Below are 21091 nucleotides of genomic sequence, written 5' to 3'. Positions count from 1 at the left end.
TCAGCATATCATACTGTTAAAATGTTGATTTGATTTTCAGTCTTTTCTATGTTATTTTTAATGCTGTGTGTGAAAGTGAAAAGGCTGTATGTGAAAATATATATTTTGCAAATGTTACAGAAACATCGTTCACTAATTTCTCATGATAACATATTCTTCGTGCCTCTAAACGTGTCAGGAGAAAAATTAGACTCATTTTAGGATTTAAAAAAAATACTCTTGTCTTTCATTTTCTCCTTACCTTATAAAACAGAAAAAGCTTAAAACCTGGCATGTTCTGCTCTGGCAGGGTTGGAAAAGAATGTGAATAAAAACTTTGGAAGAAATCTAAGACAGTCCAGTGGGGAAATGCTGATGTAATTTCAAATGGGATTGAAATTGATTTATGTGATTGTATCCCATTGATACAGTTGCTGAGAATTTGCAGCCCTGTGATCAAATACATTAATTTGATGTAGGATCTTGAAAACATCTAAATTTTCAGAAAGCTGATTTTAACCAGTCCTATTTTCTAGATCAGTTCCCTGATTATTTGAGCAGATTTCACACCAAATAATTTCCAGTTTTGCCACCTTTATGAGGATGGCATTTTCTGATATACACACATAATCTTATCTATTAAGGTCAGGGATGAATTCCTGAACAGAAGTTAGTTCCTGACAAATTTTATACCGATTAGTCATTAAATTTCCTCTTCTCACCAATCCTTTAAAGTCCGTAGTGGTGACTTTAGAGTGTGAGCCTACATAATCAGCCTAACCAACTGCATGAAGTTTTATTAAATGTGTCTCCGCAACAGTTTAATTTTTCTACGCTCTGCTGCAGCTCAAACTGAAACATTCATGGTAGTATCTTTTGTGCAGATAAAAGTAAAAGATGGAAAGTGATTTAAAAAATAATCATAGGACTTAACTGGTTAATCTCCTCTCCCGTACTCTTCCTAATGTGGCAAATAAAAAATAAAACAAAACATACTTCCATAGTAAAGTTCACTTGTATTCCCAGATCTGGTTTTTAGAAGTTGGAAAACATCCATTTTATATCCTAGCACATCCACTCAGATTTTTCTTTAGGTGTTTTTAACAGTGTATTAAATTTAAAACTAGACTCACTTTATATTTGAGCAGCCTAAGAACAAGCATATGGTTTCAATTGAAATATACCAAAATCTCCTTGTTAAAAAAAATCATTCCCTTTAAGAAACATTCTTATAAAATTCTACTTGAAGAAGCAGGTGAAGGGATACTATTTACGGCCAGCTCTATATTTATTTTTGTGCAGTCATGGTTGACTGTTCCACAGGTTTTTAATGACTTTGTGCACACAGAGCACTCATTCAGCAGTCCTAACACTGTGTTATTCTCTTATGCCTGAGGTTTGCACAGAATATTGATAGGGAATTTGTGCCTCCTACTGCAATTTATGACTTTCATGTAGAGTGGCATGACTTAGGACCTCACACTCGAGATGACTTGCTTCTGGCTTTGTGAGCCCTTCTATGGGCGATGCAAAACACACCCTGATAAACCTTACCCCAGCGCTGTCATTTATGAAGACCCACCTCAAACTGAAGCACACAGGCAGCTCTGCAGGAATGCCACACGCCTGCTTCCACATTCATGGTCAAGAAACCAAGACATATGATTGGCTTTAATGGAAAGAAGTTGGATTGAATGAAGGTTGTGGGTTAATTTAGGTTTAGGAAATATTACGTGTGTTCCTGCTTGGTTGCCTTGGATGAGAAAACCCTGGGCCTGCTGCAGGCATCAGAGCCTCGGCTTGAACACCACATTCAGTCGTGCAAATCAGTCCCTTACGGAGCTATAGCCCCACTGAAGTTAATGGAATTAAAGTTTGTGAAAATGACGCTTGAATGACTTTGCACGAGAACACGACTGAGAACTTTGGTGAACTGAAACCTCTCAACACAGGAAGGGATGGGCCTTGCTGCCAATGCCACCGCTGTCCTACAGAAGCAGGTAATCGCTGGGTGCACCCCTAGGGGGGAGCGATGCAAGCTGAAGGGCTACCTGTGCCAGCTGCACTCTCTCCCACCTCGGGTGGGGTGAGCCAGGACGGGGCAGTAGGTTTATGCTCTCAGAGCCTGTGGCAGAAGACGAACCTGTTTTTTCCTGGGGCCTGTTTTGCAGAGAGAGCAGTTGTAGAGCTGTGGAAGACTCGGAAGGATTTCCTCCAGGATTAGACAGATGATGCCTGAGCTGAATATGCTGAAGGGTCTCAGCATCCAAACACACCCAAGTGCAAAATGGAGCAGCTTCTCACTAGTAACAGAACAAATGTCTTCTTTTTACAGTGGGCAGCTTTGGAGGTGTTTAAAAAGCTTTGTGGAGCCTTAAGAAGGTTCAACCAAACCAAAACAGTGCTGTGATGGCTGTTTGAAATGAAAATTCAAAGGGTACATCAGGAGTATGAAAAGTACCTGGAAAGTAGGGCAGGAAAACCCATCCTCTACAAGAGTAACTCTCATGCAGAGCACCTCTGCAGCTTAAATGGCTGCAACATGCTCTGTTTGCTCTGGGCTATCAGCGTTTGGAGCAGAGGGAGCGTGTCAATACATGGTTCCCTCTACTTTCCCCTCCCACGTGCAATGGAAGTAGCGGTCTACAGAATTAACTTTCCAGCAGTAAATCTGCAGGTGGCAGCACAACGGCTGAACAGAGAGGAATAGCAAGAGTGTGTGGCCTCTTTCACCATATTTTGCAAACAGCTTACGGCAGACACATCCAGAAGCACAAACCGTGCTTTCAAAAAGGCAATGCGTATTCCCCTTTCTGGCTCCCCAGTTGTATGTTATGATATACCAGCCATAACCCTGAGGTAAATCCTGGCCCCTGGCACTGTGCCATCCATTTTTTTTTTTGGGAGGTGGGATTTCACCCTTGGTTTCAAAACGGCTAAATCGCTAATTCTCTAATTACTTTGCCCTCTTAAAATACATTTTGCAGGTTATGTTCCTGTAGTAGTATGTCACTGAACTTCGGTTCACTCCCTTTTTGTAGAAAGTCTGCACATGAGATGACAGCAAGGGACGACCCATCATCTGTCTTCTCAACCTCTTACATTTATATGTAAATTTGATGAAGGGGTAGTTTACCACAAATAAAAATGCTTGGAATAGCAGCAAAGATTTCTTTGGATAATGAAACCATGCATGTTTTCCTATTTTCTACTTATTTTCACACTTACCTCACAAAGCTCCTTTTGCAGAATGCAGTTTTGCGATGCGCTTGACCTTTGTTGCACCAGGAATTTCTGCTTTCAGAGGCACTGTGGGGTTGGCTCTTGTCTCAGGTACAGTTCTGATGATTTGTCATTCCTGCTGCAAATTATGGCATTGCCATTACATGTACTTACATGCTGTTATGTATTTAACTTCAAAGAACTACATTTTGATCACATTCTCCTGTTGCTGAGAAATATTTAAAAAAACACATTATACATATGAACCGATTGAAACTACAAAGTGTTAGGCAAAGCTAACAGTACTTTCTGAAAAACCATGGAGAATAGATTGTAATCTTTTGGTTACTTTTAAAACTGAAGAATTTGAACTAACAAGGAGATCTGATTACTGAGATGGATGCACTAACCAAAGCATACTCAGAAATATATTAAAAATAGCCAACCTTTCTTTGTAGTTGTACTCTCCTTGTAGAACTATGAGCTGCAAACTCAAGCTTGTTTTGTGATGTTTTCTGACATTCTTGAAAATGTATACACAGGATTTTCAAGAGTGTTAAAGTGAACAATGAGCATTATACTACAGCTTTCAGGAAGACTTGCAGGTTATAAATGGTAGCTAAGACCACTAGTTCTGTGGAAGTTATTTAAAACTTATTATTTGCACTTCAGAAAATCTCTGTCTTATTCCATTAGTCAACTTTTTTTCCTTTTTTTTTTTTTTTCTTAAAGGGGTCAGTTTAGTCTTAAGTCATTGTTGAAAACGTGAGCACACCTCTGAGCATGGTAGCTGGACATTTGCTGCTGTTGCTTCTACTACATAGACAAAAAAGGATCAGGAGTCCAAAGCTGCTTCAGAATAAATGGATAAAGTACCTACCTCAATAACTAAGATACTTAGAAAGAGATATTGAGAATGGTATTTTCTAAAAATATTTTCTCTAACTTGCTGAAGGTGATGAGAACTTTACCTGTATCTTCAATTGGACAGAGTCAAAAAGGAATCTTGGAAATATTTTGCTTTATATTGTAACTGGCTTGCTTGCACTTGGCTTACTTGCAAATTGCTTGCAGACAGTAGCCTTTTTTCCTTTTTTTTTTTTTTTTTGGTTTGACAGCCATTTGGGAATCAACACAGTGAATAACAGAGGAATCATTATTTGTTTCTGGAAACACAAATTTCCAGAAATGCTAGGCATTTCCAGATATGAGTAATAATTCCTAGATTGTTCATTGTGCTAATTCCAGATGATTTACAACAAAGAATTTGTTATTGATCAAATTGTGGCTTACATAATGCTTCCTAGCAGTTCTCTTTGACCACCAGCTATTTAACAGTAATTGTTGATACGTGACGGTTAGCCTTGGGACAGAGCTGTTGCATAAGAAATAGCATCATAGCGGAGAATACTTCTGGAGCAGATTTTCAGACGAGTTTCCTTTCTGCTGAGGTGTGCGAAAGTGTTGGCATTTACAAGAGTTTTTGGTTATCAAATGTTCAAACAATTATCTCAATGATTTGATGAAGAACAGCTAGGTGATTAAAACATTCTCTTGGCTAAAGCAAACAAAATACTTGATCGCCTTATGCATACAACTGTAATGATAAAAAAATGTAAATCTGGTCTAATTTGGAGACTAAACTGTATGCTCTGAAGCCCTGTTTGTTATTCTGGTGCTCTCCTGCTAAAAATTCCATTTTCATCTTTTCATCAAATATAGAAATCTGTTACTGTAAGTAACTGCACATATAGTCAGTCATGCACAGTAATGCAAGAACAATCCCCTCCAGACATCCTAACGTTTCCAGGTTACTTCATTGGTTACCAAATATCTCTTTTGTCCAGATGTTACAGCAGTAAAGATGTTGGAAGTGGAATGCACTAGCAAATGAAAACGTGTCTAATGTTCTCTGGAATGGCACAGAACATTCTCTTTCATCATATTCCCTTTGTCTATTAGAAGCAGAAGGGCTTGTAGGTGTAGTATGACTGTATGAAGAAAACCACATCCCACTTGTTGAAGCTAATATATAATAGTTAATAAACAGAATATACTAATACTTTGAATATGCATAACAGTTCTGACACGAGAAGATGGGACTTCAAGAACTCAGAATAATGATCTTTCTGATGTGCCTCTAGAATTATTCAAACCATAGTAGATCTCAGTGGATTCCCCAAAGTCACACTTCCGGGCACTACCCTCAGCATCAGCAGCTGGGGGACCTGTGACAGACTGAACAAGCACAGCAAATACACTTCCAGTCCTACCTCCTCTCCTGACTCAGACCAGATGTTGATAGGAGGCTCCACTGCCAAGTCCAAGGCTCTGGGTCTTGCAGGTGACTCTTTGGAGTGGATGCACACCAGAGTTTGAGGGGGATTTGAAAGCAGGCTTTTCTTCACTCACAGTCGTAAGCACCAAAGCATTTGAGACCAGCCAGCACATGTTTCACTGCAACAAAACCCAAACCAAGAGTTCATCAGTAGTCAACACCTGTAAATCAGTTGCGACAGTGAAAAACAGCACTAGACTGCTGGACCTCTAAAAAAGAGGGCAGCAGAGAAGTATGACAGGCAATGTGTGAATGGAGTTGTGCATTGTGCCTTGCCCAGACAGGCAAATGCATCTGCAATGCCTGTTTAGGAAGAAACGCTTTGGGCAGCATGCTGGTTTGAGAGGAACATGTAGTATTTGTGCAAGGTGAGAATAGTGGTAACTTTTTTTTTTAAAGGAATCTACAGGAATTCTGATTTTCTGCAAAAGAATGGGCAGTGTCCATCAAAAAGAACAGAAATATTTAAGGCTATATCTTGGCCATGTTGAAACCAAAGAGATAACATGAAGTGACTTTGGACACACCAGTATTCCATCTGTGCACACTGCTGTGTGAGAAGATCCTTTCAGCTATATCTCAGTGGCTCCCAGACTGACATGAAATCAGGACACATTCCCAGCCCTTCTAAATGCTGTCATCACTTCCTTCTGTGTGTTTATGTATTTTATGTGCCTGGCTAAAATAGTGTTAGTTCCTACATACACTGAGGTGGGTGAGGGAGCCCATTCTGACATGATAATTCCTATAGATTCATAAGGAGAAAAAATGGACCCGCTTTTCCATCTGTGCCCGGGGACAAATTAAGGCTGAAGATCACATTCCTGTGTGTATTTACCTGTGTCCTACCAAACTTGGCAGTGTTAGTTGTATTCAGAAAGCGAAGCATATGCTGAGTCCTCCCAAGACAAGGGTCTAAGGCAGCAGATGTTTTTTGTACGATCATCCCCACCAGCAGGTCACCCAGGCGAGGCAGCAAGTTTCAGACACCATGGGTGATCTGCTGAGAGGAGTTCCAGAAAATGTGGTGAGCCTATGTCCCTTCCAGGCATCTCAGCCATCTTTCCCTTTCCCACTAATTGCTTTATATTTCTGAAACTCTACTGGTCAATTTAAGGGTAACCCACAAAACAATCACAGAAATTTTGTTTTGCCACCACATCTTTTCTATCTAAACCACAAGTAATACTAGAAGCTGACCATACCAGAACGAAATACAAACAAGTATAAGCCAGAAAAAAATGTGGAAATAGCATTTTCTTACCACAACCCTGAAGATGAGAAAGACAAGTGTGGACAGAAATGCTTACAAATCAGAAAAAAAAAATCAAAGAAAATATATGTCAGGCAAGTATATTTTTTCATTCATTTAATGGTGAGTGTTAGCTATTTTATTTCAGCAAAAATCCATGTAACAGATCAATAGCTCAAATTCATGAACAGCTTCTAAGGCTGACAGCTATTTAACATTATTAAAACATTGTCTTTCAGTAACCTAATCTACTAAAAAACAATACCCAGGATTGCTGCTACGTGCACTACTCAGACATGAAAAAGAAAGTGTCAAATCTTTCCTGAAAGCTTTGCTGGATCCCAAGGCACACTCAGATGCAAGCTTGGATGCTCCCATGCTGGCAAAGGTCAGAAATACCAAGGCTTTGTACAGCTGCTTGCTTGATTTGTTCTTGCTGCACTTGGGCCAACTATAAAAAGCTCAAAGGCTCGTACGAACATGTCAAAAGCAGGTACAAGTAGGAACAGTCTCTCCCTCCCCATTTCTCATCCCCGCTGCTGTGCTAGGTCTCAGGCAGCGTGTGCACTTGGCTGAGCAACACACGTGGTCTCTGTTCAGCACAGGGACGTGGGCAGGGGTGCAGCTGTGGCAGCCTGGCTCATTCCTAGGCATTTGAGCACTTAACCTGTTTCTAAACCCAGTTTTAAAAGAGTTTCTTTGATCAGGCTGAGTGCAATTCTCACAGTGTATTATAGTCTGGAATCGTCTTTCATTTTGCCATCAATACCTAACTGGGTCTGGTACATGGTTTGGGATATTTATCACAGAAATTTCAGCTGCTCTTAGTGTGTATTAGACTAGTTACCTCCTTGAGAGGATACCTTGATATTCAGGGAAGCACTGGAAGTAGAAATTCATAGATTCAGAGGTGTTAAGGCTATTTTCTAAGCAGTCACTGACACATCCTCTCTTTTTGGCTCATCCCCTTGTGGAAGACAGATCACAGTACATATGTTTTACCTTACTGGATTTTGCAAGGATTAGTTAGTGTTTTTTTTTTTTTTTTAATGTGTACTTTGACTTTTGTGGACTGTATTTGGCAATGGGAGAATGGCAGCGTAATTCCTTGTAACCGCGGGGGACCTGTGACTTGTGCACCAGGGGTGTGTGGGGATGTATGGTGTGCATTACAGCGCAGGCACAGACCCAGCTGCTCCGTGCAGCACACCACTTAGAGGCATCGCGGTAGCTGTACAGCTGAAATATTTTCTTACCCTTTCCATTAAGTTTAAACCAGCGAAAAGAAAGAAAAGGACTCACTTCCTGCCATGACATCACTATGAAATATTTAAACCATACACATTTCCTCAGTTTAGTCAACTTTCCCCTGCTGTTTGAATGCAGTCCCTTTTATTTTGCTAAAATGTCTGAGGACAAGCAAATGTTCAGACAGCATTTGCTGCCAGTCTGTGCCTTGCACTGATTCTTAGCCATGCACCCAGCTCGAATCAGTCTACAGCAGAATCTCCTCGGTGGCAAACAACCAAACCTAAACATAAACAGGGGCAGGCTCGCACAGTTCAGAGGCTCACAACTGAAGTGCCTCAAGGCTCAGTAGGTGCTTGCCCCCAGCCTCTATTTCACCCAGGTTTTGTGTTTTAGCCACAGCCTTTGCTCCCCACTGGCAGGCTCTCACACCTCTGCCCCGGCCAGGCTGCTGCCACCTGCGTGCCACGCGGCTGGCGGTGCTGCCGGGCACTCCCATGTCAGTCTGAAGCCATCGCCCTCCTGCACGGCAGCCAGCCAACACAGGAGGAAGCCTTCAGAGTCCCTGCTTTCATTTGCAGCTCGGGCAGCTGTTCCTTGTCTCCTCCAGGAGAGAGGCTGGGGCCACATCTGCCTGTGGTGGAGCCAGCTGGTTGGACCATGCTGACCTAAGCCTCAAATGCCTTCATAGGGCAGCCAACTGCTTAGCAGCTACGTTCTGCTTTTCAACAGGACAGGAAGCATGGAGAACGGCTGCAAACAGATAAAAGCACTCCAACGCGTTGTTCCTATCAGAACAGGGTGGAGACCCACTGTCTCTAATATCACTCTAAATCTTGTCTGGTTGATGTCGTGATCCACAGGTTGCTATAGACTTCGCACACAAATACACAAGATGGATAAGCTGTCCCTACAGAAGGAAGCTGTCTCACCCCACAGCTCAGCACAGTGCTCCGCTGGTTGTTGCAATAAGACCTCTCCAGGGGATGTCCAGCCAGGCCCAGAAGTCCCACAGGTGGCACCTGCTGTGCAAAGGCCAGCTGACAGGCACTAGTTGCACACTTCAGCATGCTAAGTAACAGCCCGGGTGGAGAAGCTGGCAGTCCCAGCAGCTGCCTGAGCAGTTCTTCCTGTTCAATTAACCAAGCCATGCAGAGAAAATTACAAATACTCAGTAGGAACTGCTCTGACTGATACAGGAATGTTAATGTAGGGCGGTCTTCTGTACGTAGCTAATGCAGTCAGGAGATGCCTTTTTTTTAATTTTCTCCCCCCCCCCCCCCCCCCCCCCCCCCCCCCCCAGTTTAAGCTAATCAATAGAAACAGCTCTTGCATTTAGCAGGGTGCTCTGTTGGTAGGACCACAGCCTGGCTGGATGTAAGACTGCAGCAGAACAGCATTTTGGAGAGGCTCACCTGATCGGACCAAAAGATGCTGTTCTTAGGACCTTTGCAGTGGAGTCTCCCATCACCATCCAGAGAGCAATTGACCATCATCCTCTTGAAAAGATCTGCTCCCTGATGTATCACCTGTGCAAAAGATACCAATTGGTTAGTGTTTTTTGTTTTGTTTTGTTTTGTTCCCAATAAATGCTATTTCCACAAGTCTGTGCAATGGGAAGGAAAACAGGAGTGCTGAAAGTCTGCAGTTGCAGTACTCAGTATTAGACATCAAAGCACAGCCCAGAAAGTCCATTCTGTCATACGTGGTCCATGGTAGGTGGGTTCAGTGCCAAAACCCTTCCTGGCATGAAGCTAATGCCAGCACTAATGCAAGATAAGGTTTACTGCTAGGCCGCTGAGAACCAGTGGCCCCCTTCCTCTTCAAATTTGCCCAAGGGGAAAATGCAATGGCTTCCAGGCAAGAGTGGGATGAGATTCACTATTTTTACAGTTTTTTACCCTCTGAATTGCTAGGTCGCTTTCTCCCTGAACAACAGTGAACATGTGACAGGCAGCTGTTGCCCCAGAATGAGAGCCACTTGCTTACTTTCCCCAAATGACTATTTTGTAATTCTCCTTAATAACAAGAATTGTTCTATGACAGTTAAGTATGTGCCTCTGGAAAAAGAAAGGATCTCAGTTTTATGGACCTCATCGTTGTTTAGGTGCAACAGCATGCTCCACATCAACCACATGACTCTTCTAGGATATGAGCTAACAAAGATCAAACCATACAATTCTTGCTGTATTTTTCTTGGACACTTGCTCTTCCTAGACAGCAGTGGGAAGCTGTCTTGAAATTGCTTTTATAGTCTGCAAATATGGCAAATTTCTCTGTGTTCCTGAGTGCTGCCTGAAATGAAACATAAAATTGCATTTGGAAATGATGGACGTAGTGGCACGAATCCAGCAATTTCTGAGAACTTGGAGGCGTTAGGGAAGAAACATCAGTTTAAAGCAAAAAAAAAAAAAATACTGCCATTAAGAGTTCAGCGAGACATGCCCTTCTAACTAATTGCATACTGAAGGTATAACTACGAGTCCTTGGGGGAGTCATCAGAATGATAACCTTGGAAGCTGAATGCCGTTAGCTGATAAGTGAGATTTGGGCTCTATGCTGGGGAAATCTTTGGGATTCCTGCTGTCTTTGCCAGCAGTCAGAAAGCACCGGGCTGCCATATACAGGCGTAGCTTCTAGCCTTGCATTATCTTGGGTACTGATAGCAGCTGTTTGTGGCCATATTTCAGGTCAAGATAAACATCCAAGTGTTTACCTAGCTTCACCCATGACACTGAAGATTGCAATGAGGTCTGTACTGCAGAGGCAGTGCTGCTAGCAAACAGTTATTGAGCTGGCTGCTTTACAGCTAGCCCCTCTGGCTGCCCAGCTACCCCAGTGATGCTGACATTAATATGACTAGAAATGCCTTTGCAAACTTAAAGCAAGGTTCTGTCCCAACACAGGGTAAAAAGGATAAAGCACAACCTAGCCTGGAATCGCTTAAAAGAGTCTCCCTGGAAATACCCCGTGGGGATGGTAGCAAGGGCAAGGTTAAGCACTTTGTCTTCCATCTGTTCATTTTTTTAATCTCGGCCACTGTGAGAGAAAAATGAGAGCAGCTTGTATGACAGAGGCACTGACAGAGCATGGGAACTTTAGCCTACATGGAGATTTCCTTTATCGCCAGCTGTTATCAGTGAACTAGGAGCAATGATGAGGTGATAAAAGCCCAGGCAGCCTTTATGGAGAGCACACACTGAGGAATCAGGCAGACTGAAGAAATCAGTCTGGTAAGTTTAAACCATTTACAGAAGGCTTCCACAGAACCCAGAGGAAAATTAAATTCCCACATAACTCACCGGGCCAGCACCATGCTACTGAAAAGCTGAAACCCCCCAAATCTTTTCAGTTAAAACCCCAGAGCTTTCAGCTTTTAAGCCCTTTAAAACAAAATACCTGAGAGGAACAAGGCAATTGTTAACAACAGCTCAAGCAGATAGCAATCGAAAAACCATCTCGCTGTGCTTCAGACCAGCTCTGAGAAAGGACTGAGACTTCTGAAATTAGGCACATTTGCTTTTTCCAAAACACTGCTGAACACAATTATTTCCCTGGTACTTTCCACTTGTATATAGGGGAAATGAGAAGAGATTCATTAACCATTATGAATATATTAGTTTAAGAGGTTTTCATTTTAGCATAATACTGTACACTGAAATAAGATGATTTATCTACAGGGAGAAATTTGCTGGATTTGGAAATAAAGGTGTCTAGGAAACCTGTAAATGCAACTCATTAGGATTTATTTCTATTAGTAGCTAACCTTTCTGCTTTACTCATACTTGTCTTTTCCATTGAGCTTCTGATATTGCAACCTCCTACTGCCTGGGTGTGCAATCCCCTCCGATTCTGTGCTAGCACAGCTGCAGCCTTACCATTACTGGGCACAAAAGGGAGCATCAAGTCCAAACCAGCTGAAGCCTTGTGTATACTTAAGTGCTGGTTATGTGAAACGTGAAGAACAGACTGACATTCATCAGGTTGTTGGGTAAAATTCTTACCCTCCCGTTGCCATTTCTTATTTTCTTTGCACAGCAAGTTCTGCTTGTAAGACTATGCAGCAGTAAGTTCTGAACAAACGACAAAAAATGCCAGTTTCTGCCCAGAATAACATATACACTAAATCACTAGATCTAAAGGAACTAAAGGAACTCCTGTTTAGATAGACTTCAGAAACTTTTACGTCTTTTCCTCAAACCAAAGAAATTAAGTCTTCTGTCAATTTTTCCAATGGGAACTTTCTGCTTCTTGTTTTTCACAGTTTTTTTTTTCTTTTTTTCTTTTTTTTTTCTTTTTTTTTTCCCCCTTTTAGGAAACTACTACTTTCTTTAGCTTGTTTAATGGTTTAGTCTAAAATATTATATTTCCTTAAACAATTCTTTCTTGTCTCTGACCAATGTTTTGAATTACCATACTGTGGCTTCGTGCTCATGTGATCAGGAAATAAAGCTGTAGGCTGTGGTTGCATAATTCATTATAGACTCACAAGCTCACTTTAACAGCAGCACTTTTCTACAACAGTCTAGTCTCATTTTTTTCCTTGCAGTTACCATCATACCTCCATATATTTCTCCAACTCTAGGTAGCTTCTAACAGATTCACAGTTCCAGTGCTCCTGGGATAGGAAGCAGGGATAAACTGAAGGAATACAGTCTAAACTATTTGACATTTTCTTCATATCAGGAAAAAAAAAAAAAGGCACAACAAAATCCTGTGTCAAAAGTATCAGCTAGGAAGGACAGCGCTTCAGTAGGCATCCAGCACAAAAATCAATGAAAAATGCCAGGTTGCGATAATATCATTCTTCTCATAGCAGTGAGAAATGCTCATGTTCAGTTTTCCCAGCATGTCTGACCCAGTTGTGGCAGCTTTGCCAGTCAGGGATTGCAAAGCATTTTTGCTTTTAAGGGGCTTGAACTCAGTTTGCCCTGAAATTTGGTATGCATTGTTCGGTGTGCTCCGGGTAGGGCTAGTCTCCCAAATTTCAGACATTTGACTGAAAGAGTCTTCAAAGATACATATCCCCAAACTCTTATTTTTTCTTAAGCTTGGCAAATTATAGCAATTTGGGTATGTGCAGACTCTGATCTGTTCAGGCCCCAGACAGCAACCCCATCTCCTGCAGAGCACTCACTCTCCGGGCAGGGTAGCACTGCTGAGACTCATATTCACAAAAGGGCTTTGTAGCTGCGACTCTCAGAGCTCAAAACTAGCTTGAAACGGTATAGCTGGGCCAGAGGAGTCAAAAAACTTTCCAGTTCATCCATTCACCTCTGAATACGTGTCATCTTTATACAGCATACTGCTGCTTAAAATTGAGTGCAGGCAAACACCTTTACACAGACAGTTCTCGTCTGGGTGCAATTTTTTTTTTTGCTCTGATGTCTGAAGACATACAATAAAATATGTCTTTTCATCAACAAGATAGCCCTGCTATTGCTACTTTGTTCTTGCTGCCTTACTCTGCAGGAAACATTTGGTCTATTTGCATCTGTTTATGGAAGGAGAACAAGCATTTCAAGGGAAACAGAAAAAAGGACAGCAAACTGGGAAAATGCCTTCTCTGTCAGCACTACCATATTAATAGCGCTTGCCGTTTCACTCAGTAATAAATAACAAACCATTCCTTCCTTAAAAAAAGGAGCAAGAACACACCCTCAGCCAAAAACATCCCAAGCAGAAAGGCCAAGTTTCCATAAGTGCAAGACTACATTAATTATGTGTCTAAACAGTCCATGGCGTTTGCAGAAAGCAACCCATCTCTTTCTGAGCTGTTACTTTTAAAATGTACTTTCAGCCCTCTACAAAGTGGTCGCAGTCCCTCAGCAAGCAGGTTTGCTTTTAGCACTGTGCGGAGCTGCAGGGCTGGGAGGGAAGAGGAGGGAAGGGGCAGGCCCCATGCCCTGCCCGGGCACCCCATGCACTTGGCTCAATTTCAGTTTCCTCTCAAATCAAACAATTCTGACTCGAATCTCTGGTTGCACTAATTCATAGAATAAGCTCAATTAACTCCTGCTAATTCATCGCTGCAAAATATCAGCATTTGAGCCTCCCGTGGCTCAAGTTTCTTTCTGCATCCATATATAGTTGCAGAGCCTCTGCTGAGCAGACTTGCTGATCTATCACAGCTTTTTCCTTTGGAAAGTCTGACATGGAAAGCAGCTCTGTAAAAAGTTAAAAAGACAGTGTTGAATGTACTCACAGCAATATTTATTTTCATGTTTGTGTTTATCCTCTGTTGCTAATGGTAAAGATTCAGGAGTCTGTAAACGATCTCTTTCTTTGCTGATCTGGCCCATCCTTCAGCAAGTCAGTAACATGAAGATTTAACTCCAACAAAGTGCTCTAAGTTAAGCATAAACTTCTTTATATTATGAAATGAAGAGCAACTATGGTGCAATTATTTTTGTCTTTTTTTTTTGTGTGTGTGTGTATATAGCAATTCCTTTTGCAAAAGGGGAGAAAAATTCTATTTAATTATGGGATTTTCTACAAAAGTACATTACAAATAGTAACGTATGAGTAATACATACTTGTGCAAACACATCTGAGGTGTGATTAAGTTTATAACCTTTTTCCTGCTCTTTTCCAGACACAGAATGAGATTTGCTATTGTTTGCCTCAGTCAGAAGGTATCGATTCACTTTACATATTGGAGCAATTAACCAGTATAAACAGTGTATTCTGAATCACATTAACTTTAATCACAGGGTCTAAACTAAATTGCATTCATTGTATTTCTAACATGCCATGGCTAAGCTTTTTATTTTATGAAAAACCAGACAGAAAGAAAACATTATCTCAAAGATGTCAATGGCTTTTAATGTAGATGAGTGATTTAGTGGCAGCCCTTCAGGTGGTGAAAGCTCTGCCAACGGCGCACTAGCTTTAGGCAGATCTGCTCCAAGACCAGTTTCCACATTGTGAAAAGGCCCATGAAAAGGATTTTGCAAAATGATAATACTAATCACTATATACTACTCATAACTGAAGTTGCAGTGACATGTATCATTTTCATCTTCGCATTGGCTGCTGTAGCAAACTAATAGCAGAGAAGAGATAAAACAGATGCCATGTGATGAAATCAAGGCATCTTGCTTGATGCTAAGAAGAGCATACAGCCTAGTTCCTGGTCCTTATGCACGTTCTTAGCTTAAATGTACATCTCCCTATACACCTTTGCTTACAAAGGCACTTATCCCTACAAGTTAACAGAAGGCAAGTTAAAAAGAATTGGAAAATTACGGCATTATCTCTTCTCTTCTTCTAAGCTCACTTAAGCAGCACTGGGACTGGAGGCCATGCAGCTCTGCAAAGCCCAGGGGGAGAGATGGCCTGGGGGCCAAAATCTGTTATCACTCTGAGCCATCACAGACACTTTTTTTCTTTTTCTTTTTGTAGTCCTAGATTAGATTATAGTGAAATATTTCCCCAGATAACAGTCATGTGCATAAGTTTTCCTTCCTACCTTTCTTCCTTATTTAAGAATGAAAATCTTGCATTCCCACAATTCTGAGCTGTGCACTGTCACCAACGTGTACCAGTTTTGGTGATGAAAGACTATGCTTTTTCCCTGACTACCAAAACGTACTGCATAGGACAATCGGTTGTTTATCTTCCTTGATACTTACACTATCATAATTTACTGAGCGGATGTCTCCCTCACTCGACCTTGCAGGGGTTTGCAGGTGAGAAAGAACTTTGCCTGTCCTGCCTGATCACGGCAAGTGGTAGAGGCAACACGAGTTAGGAATCCTTCAATTTTCCCTAACCTGATGTTTTCCTGGCTCTGCCATTGATTTACTCTATACCTGCATGCAGGCCACTTCATTTTGTGTATTTTATATTTTGAGAGCTTGTGGGTGCTCCTTAGCACCTTTTTGAACAAATCACTGTAGGAGCACAGTTTATCTCATGCTTTTGAACTCATGACGTGACGTTAAAATTTAGGTTATTGGCAGCAAGCTATTAGAAAACCACATGGGATTATATATATCTTGATCAGATATTACAAAGGTCTCACCTTATGGGGCCCAGTTCCTGGCACAGAGACCATCTCTAGTGGTATCTGAGCTTATGGACATAGTTGAGTCTCCTGGATGCAACTGCAATTCAAATAGAGAGTAACACTTAAAACAACATTGTGGTGACTAGCCATAGGGAATTCAGACACAAATGTGAACACAGGAAAAGAATCAGACAAAAGTATCCAGTAAAAGACTGTTTAGCTATGCTTTGTTGGAGTGTCTCAGTTTCAGGAAGTTTTCACTGACACCAGGGTAGGGGTTCCTGGATCCCAGAAGAGCTGTTCCCCTGGGCTAGGGGGATGCATTTCCAATTGAGATGCAGACACTACAAACAACTGTTACTCGCTAGCAACAACACGGACAAGAATGAGTACTCCAGTGAGCAGCTGGAAGATCTGCCTTGTTAAAAAAAGAATTGGACTCAGTTTGATTTAACTCAAGCTAAACACGAGGAAAACTTTTCCATGGGCTTGAAACCTGGCTTCTCGGGTTGCTCCAGAAGGGACTTTCTCATCTCTGAGGCTGGTCCTTTGCTGCTAGAGGGGCCGAGATGTGTAATCTTTTCCTTAACCTGACTGTACACCTTCTTTTGCAAGATACAGCTATGAAAGACAGACACCTCAAAATATATTATGAACAATTTTACCGGAGATCAGAATTTATTAAATCACCTCTCACATAAGAAAGTATCTAGCTCTATGAAGAGAGCACTCATCAAAGGCAGACTGTTTTTTGGTCAGTTCCCAGAGCTTCTGCTTAAAGCACATCCATGTTCCGGCTCTGCTTCCGGTGCCCAGACCTCTCCCTGGGTACCCAAGGACTGGACACGAATTAAGTTTCCATTTCTAAGGCAAAAATGGCACTCAAGCGTTGCCTAACTTTTATGCTGGTCTTCTACACAGGGCAAACTTCCTCCTAAGAATCCAATACTCATACAAATAAATTGTTTCTTGAATATCTTATTATACTAAATACTATCAAGTATGTTTACATTTCTAAGATAAGACTGCTATACTGTATTTCATCCTTTGATTACAGCTTTTCTAATAGCCATCTAGAATATGAAAAAGAAATAAGAGAAACTATAACATGGAGATCTTGTGGTTTACAAACACATCTTTTGGTGCCAGCAATGACTATTCCACGATCCCAAATCTGTGATAGTACTGGCTGCCAGTTACCATCAAAGCAATGCACATTATCAGAAAACACTAGCTTGCATGTACATCTTTGAACTTACACAAAAAAAAGTTTTTGTCTAACACTAACTTGCCAGGCAACAAAATCACAACCAAGATTTAAGTAAAGAATTGTAATTAAAAGGATTTTTAAGGACAGCTCACCCTTTAGAATTAACTCACATATTATTGCATTCTTTAAAGGTGGAGATAACATTTCAGATTTGAGGTAGGTCATTTTCAGACCCATTTAGTTAGACTGGCATATGCCTTTAATACTCTAAAGTAAATTAACTATTTTCTGATAAAAACTAAAGTTCCTTTTTTTTTTTTTTATGGTTTATTGATTATTCCATACAAGTATTTTCTATAAAGATAGAAGATATACGAAGCATTGATACGCTTCATCCACTCCCTCTGTCCTAAGATGATGCAGATCAGTTTTTGCAAAGTTCATTGCTGTGACCCTCTCATTTTGGCAGGAGGTAGCACGACTAGCTTATTTAAAGTGTGAAGAAAGACTTATGTCAAACCCCCTTCCTTTTACCGTGCATTTTGGTTTGCAATGAAAAGAAGAGGGAGAATGCACACTGCATTGTCAGTCAAGCAGTTGAAAGCAGCTCATGAATTCATATTCTTTGAATTTCAGGCTAAGTTATAAGTTTCAATGGACCTGAAAACTGAAATTCAAATGCAACTGAGATTATCAAAACACTGTAATTTTTCATGATCCTTGACATAGCTCTTGCATGTACTAAGCAGAGTTGGGGAAAGTTTTGAGAGTCATGATGAAAGGATTAAGTATTGGAGGATCTAAGCATACTTAGAAGGATGGCAGATTTCAACTACAAATAACATTTGGTTGGAAATGGAAAGGAATGGTAAGGAAATGCTTTTAGGGGTAAAATCTTAGTTACGTCGGAGTCATCCACAAACCTCATGTAACTCTAGACAAGTCTCTCTTTCCAGAAACATTTAAGAGTTGCTAAGGGGCAGTAGCAGATCCACTGGTACTTGTATTGTAATAAGCTAAGGATATCCAACTTGAACAAGAAGTTTTTGAAGAAGTTATTGAGTTCTTCAGGAACTGCTCTTGGAACTAATATTTTCGTTAGTGATTTTGGTACAAAGACATCAACCATATTAACAAAATATGGTAGTGCCCTAAAACTGGAAGGCATACTCAATACAGAGTGGATCAAGAAGAATTTATCACTTGCAAACTGTAACAGAAATAAGATGAAATTTGGCAAAAACAAGTACTCTGGAACCAAGAGCAAGAATTTCTGCCTTGAGCTTGGAACTCGGCAAAATAAATGGCAGAAGGAGAGAAAATGCTTTGAGTATTACTCGATCACAGGATAACTAAACCACTCTAATGCAGCTGTGGAAGAACCAGAGTGGAGCCTAGTGTATTTCCACCACGATATTTTGGACAGAAATAAAGAAGTATTAGTGTGTTTGTTAAAGTATTAGTTGGAGTCTACCTTGAAGTGAGTTAACAGTAATTTCTTACTAAAGCGAGATTATTTCAAAGTGCACAAGAACAGAGAAATCTGTTTTATGGGGGACTGGAAGACACTTGATGCATTAAGCTTAGTAAAATAAAGCCTGAGAAGCAATATAGCTGCTTTCCATAAATACACTATGAGCTAAACATTAGGAACATATGAGAACCATTTAAGCTAAATGACTATATATACACACATACATGTAGCAAATAGACATAAACTGGATGGAAATGAGCCATCAAAGAAGAAAAGTTCTTGAACACTCTCCCAGTTAAACACCACAGGCCAAGGACCGAAACAGTTCAGAAACGAAGGTTGAGCAGCTTATGAAAAGAATTATATGCCCCCATGATATGGAGCTGGTTTCTATAAACCAGAGGGCTGACGGGGAGTGTGGTCCAGGTTCCCGCTGAGCTCATCCAACCCATTTTGACGAGCAGAGGAAAAGCCCAGGAACTGACCAGCACAGCATGACTGTGGCTAGCACATCGTGAGTGCTCATCACCACGACGCGTGAGGAAACCAGGGTGGCACTGGGGAGGGATGCCAAAGGTTAATCCCATCAAGTATTGTATCTAGGGGAACTAGTGCCACACAGACTGGTGCCTGCAGTGGGGGCAGGAAGTGCCTGGAAGGGGAGTTGCAGTTGGCCAGAATACCAACTGGAAAATGACGTCTGTTAGTTCTTATTTTCCAACTGCTTAACTTGACAACCTGGACTTCATCTTGAAAGTACATGAACTTGAAAAATCAGATCCTTCTTGCCTCACACGGGACACCTCTGGATATTTTGTAAGTTAGGTTCTCCCTACCTCAACTGATTTAGAATCTAAATGTAAATATTCAGTATCTTCTGTGAAATACTCTCTCACAAATGTTTCATTTCCAGTTGAACAAACGTTTAATTTAAGGAAGGATTAGCAACCAAAACATTTAAGCTTCATAACATTTAAAGACTTTTCCCAGGAACAAAGTCCCTGTGCACTCCAGTGTGTTGTTTCCCAGGCTGGCTTTACAGGAAACCAAACTGAGCCTCAAAATACATTATTACGGCCAAAATATCAAGATCTATACCACAAACTTGCAATATCTGATTTAACTGATGGCAGAAGTGGCCTTATTTGTGTGGTCAGTATAGTGAGATGAGTCACATTTTCAGAAAGAACTTTTTTATTATTATTAATTAAAAAGCGGAAAAGTACTGGAGTAAGTAAGAGAAAGTACTCTTTCTCTGCTGCATTCTGAAAGACTATGCCATCTCTTGTATATACCCCCCATACTCTTTTGCTCTTCTGCCTTTTTGTCCTATGGTCATTTGCCACCCAAGACAGGCATCAGTGTACTTAGGTTCCAGAAGTTTGGTCAAAATTCGGTATAGCCATCATGACTGCTGGTAAAATCTCTCAATTAAAAATGTAGCTTTAGTCTAGACATGCAAACAGTTTCATATTTGTATTTGTGGAGTCCAGATTAGCTGGGAACTGGCAAACACCATACTTTAGGATGAAAGAGATTATTTTTCAGGTAGCATGGAGTTTTTTTGAAAGTGTAATGCATACCTGAGAGAGATTTTCTGTTTGCAGTGAAACAGAAGTGGAGCTCAGGGCTGGACACAGTCTGCACCAACTTGTTCAAAGACACTTCCAATCAATGTGAGCTGTGGCAGCTGCCAGCACCAGAAGAGACATGGTTTAAAGGCACAAGGAACATAATTACATAAGTATTTTGCAGAGCAGAATATCTAAAGCACAATGTCACTTAGGGACTGAAGCATTTGGAAGACGTGGTAATAGTACTCTCAGCCTGAACTGACTGGCAACCTCAAGAGAGCTGCCAAATCAGGTAAATACCCCTCCCCAGCCCATCAACAGGCCGTGTACTGCAGCAGGAGCAGTCAGGCATCGACTAAAACAAAGACATTGGTCTGGCCAGCAAAAGCTCATTAGTTCTCCCATACTATTAATTTCAAAACTCAGGCTCAGCAGCTGTTGCAGCTAAGCAGGTGGCTGTACCCACTGAAGAGTGCCCTGGCAGATGCTGGCTCCCTCCAGAGCAGGAGCAGCTGGCTGAAATGTGCTTGCTGGAGAGGAAGAAAGCCACCAGAGAAGCTCTGACAAAAAGGACTACAGCAGTGACTAACATCAGCATCACCTGCAAGAGCTGAGACCACACAGGAAGGTTTAGATTTAATGCTTGAAGCCTTTGATACGCATACTGTGTTGGGCATGCTGGAGTGGAGAATTTGCATCCCGAGGGCAGGGGGAGATGGCAGAAGGAAGCAAAGAGATGGTACCTGGAAAAATTGTTGCAATCTTCCTAAATAGCTGCCTCAC

At 41.2% G+C, this 21091-nt stretch overlaps 1 long non-coding RNA gene across 1 annotated transcript; it reads right to left on the bottom strand.

Annotated features, from left to right (window-relative positions):
* Positions 1 to 3292: 3292 nt before the first annotated feature.
* Positions 3293 to 16205, bottom strand: LOC121070784. The gene is made up of 4 exons (XR_005820226.1): positions 16066 to 16205; positions 9455 to 9568; positions 5475 to 5658; positions 3293 to 3340 (listed from the first exon to the last, which is right to left on the bottom strand). It is a non-coding gene; the product is annotated as an uncharacterized LOC121070784 (long non-coding RNA).
* Between the last annotated feature and the right edge of the window lie 4886 nt (positions 16206 to 21091).

Source organism: Cygnus olor, chromosome 5 (assembly GCF_009769625.2).
Source record: "Cygnus olor isolate bCygOlo1 chromosome 5, bCygOlo1.pri.v2, whole genome shotgun sequence".
Lineage (NCBI taxonomy): Eukaryota > Metazoa > Chordata > Aves > Anseriformes > Anatidae > Cygnus > Cygnus olor.
Note: the sequence above shows the minus strand (reverse complement) of the source record. Positions and strands in the feature narration are given on the sequence as shown.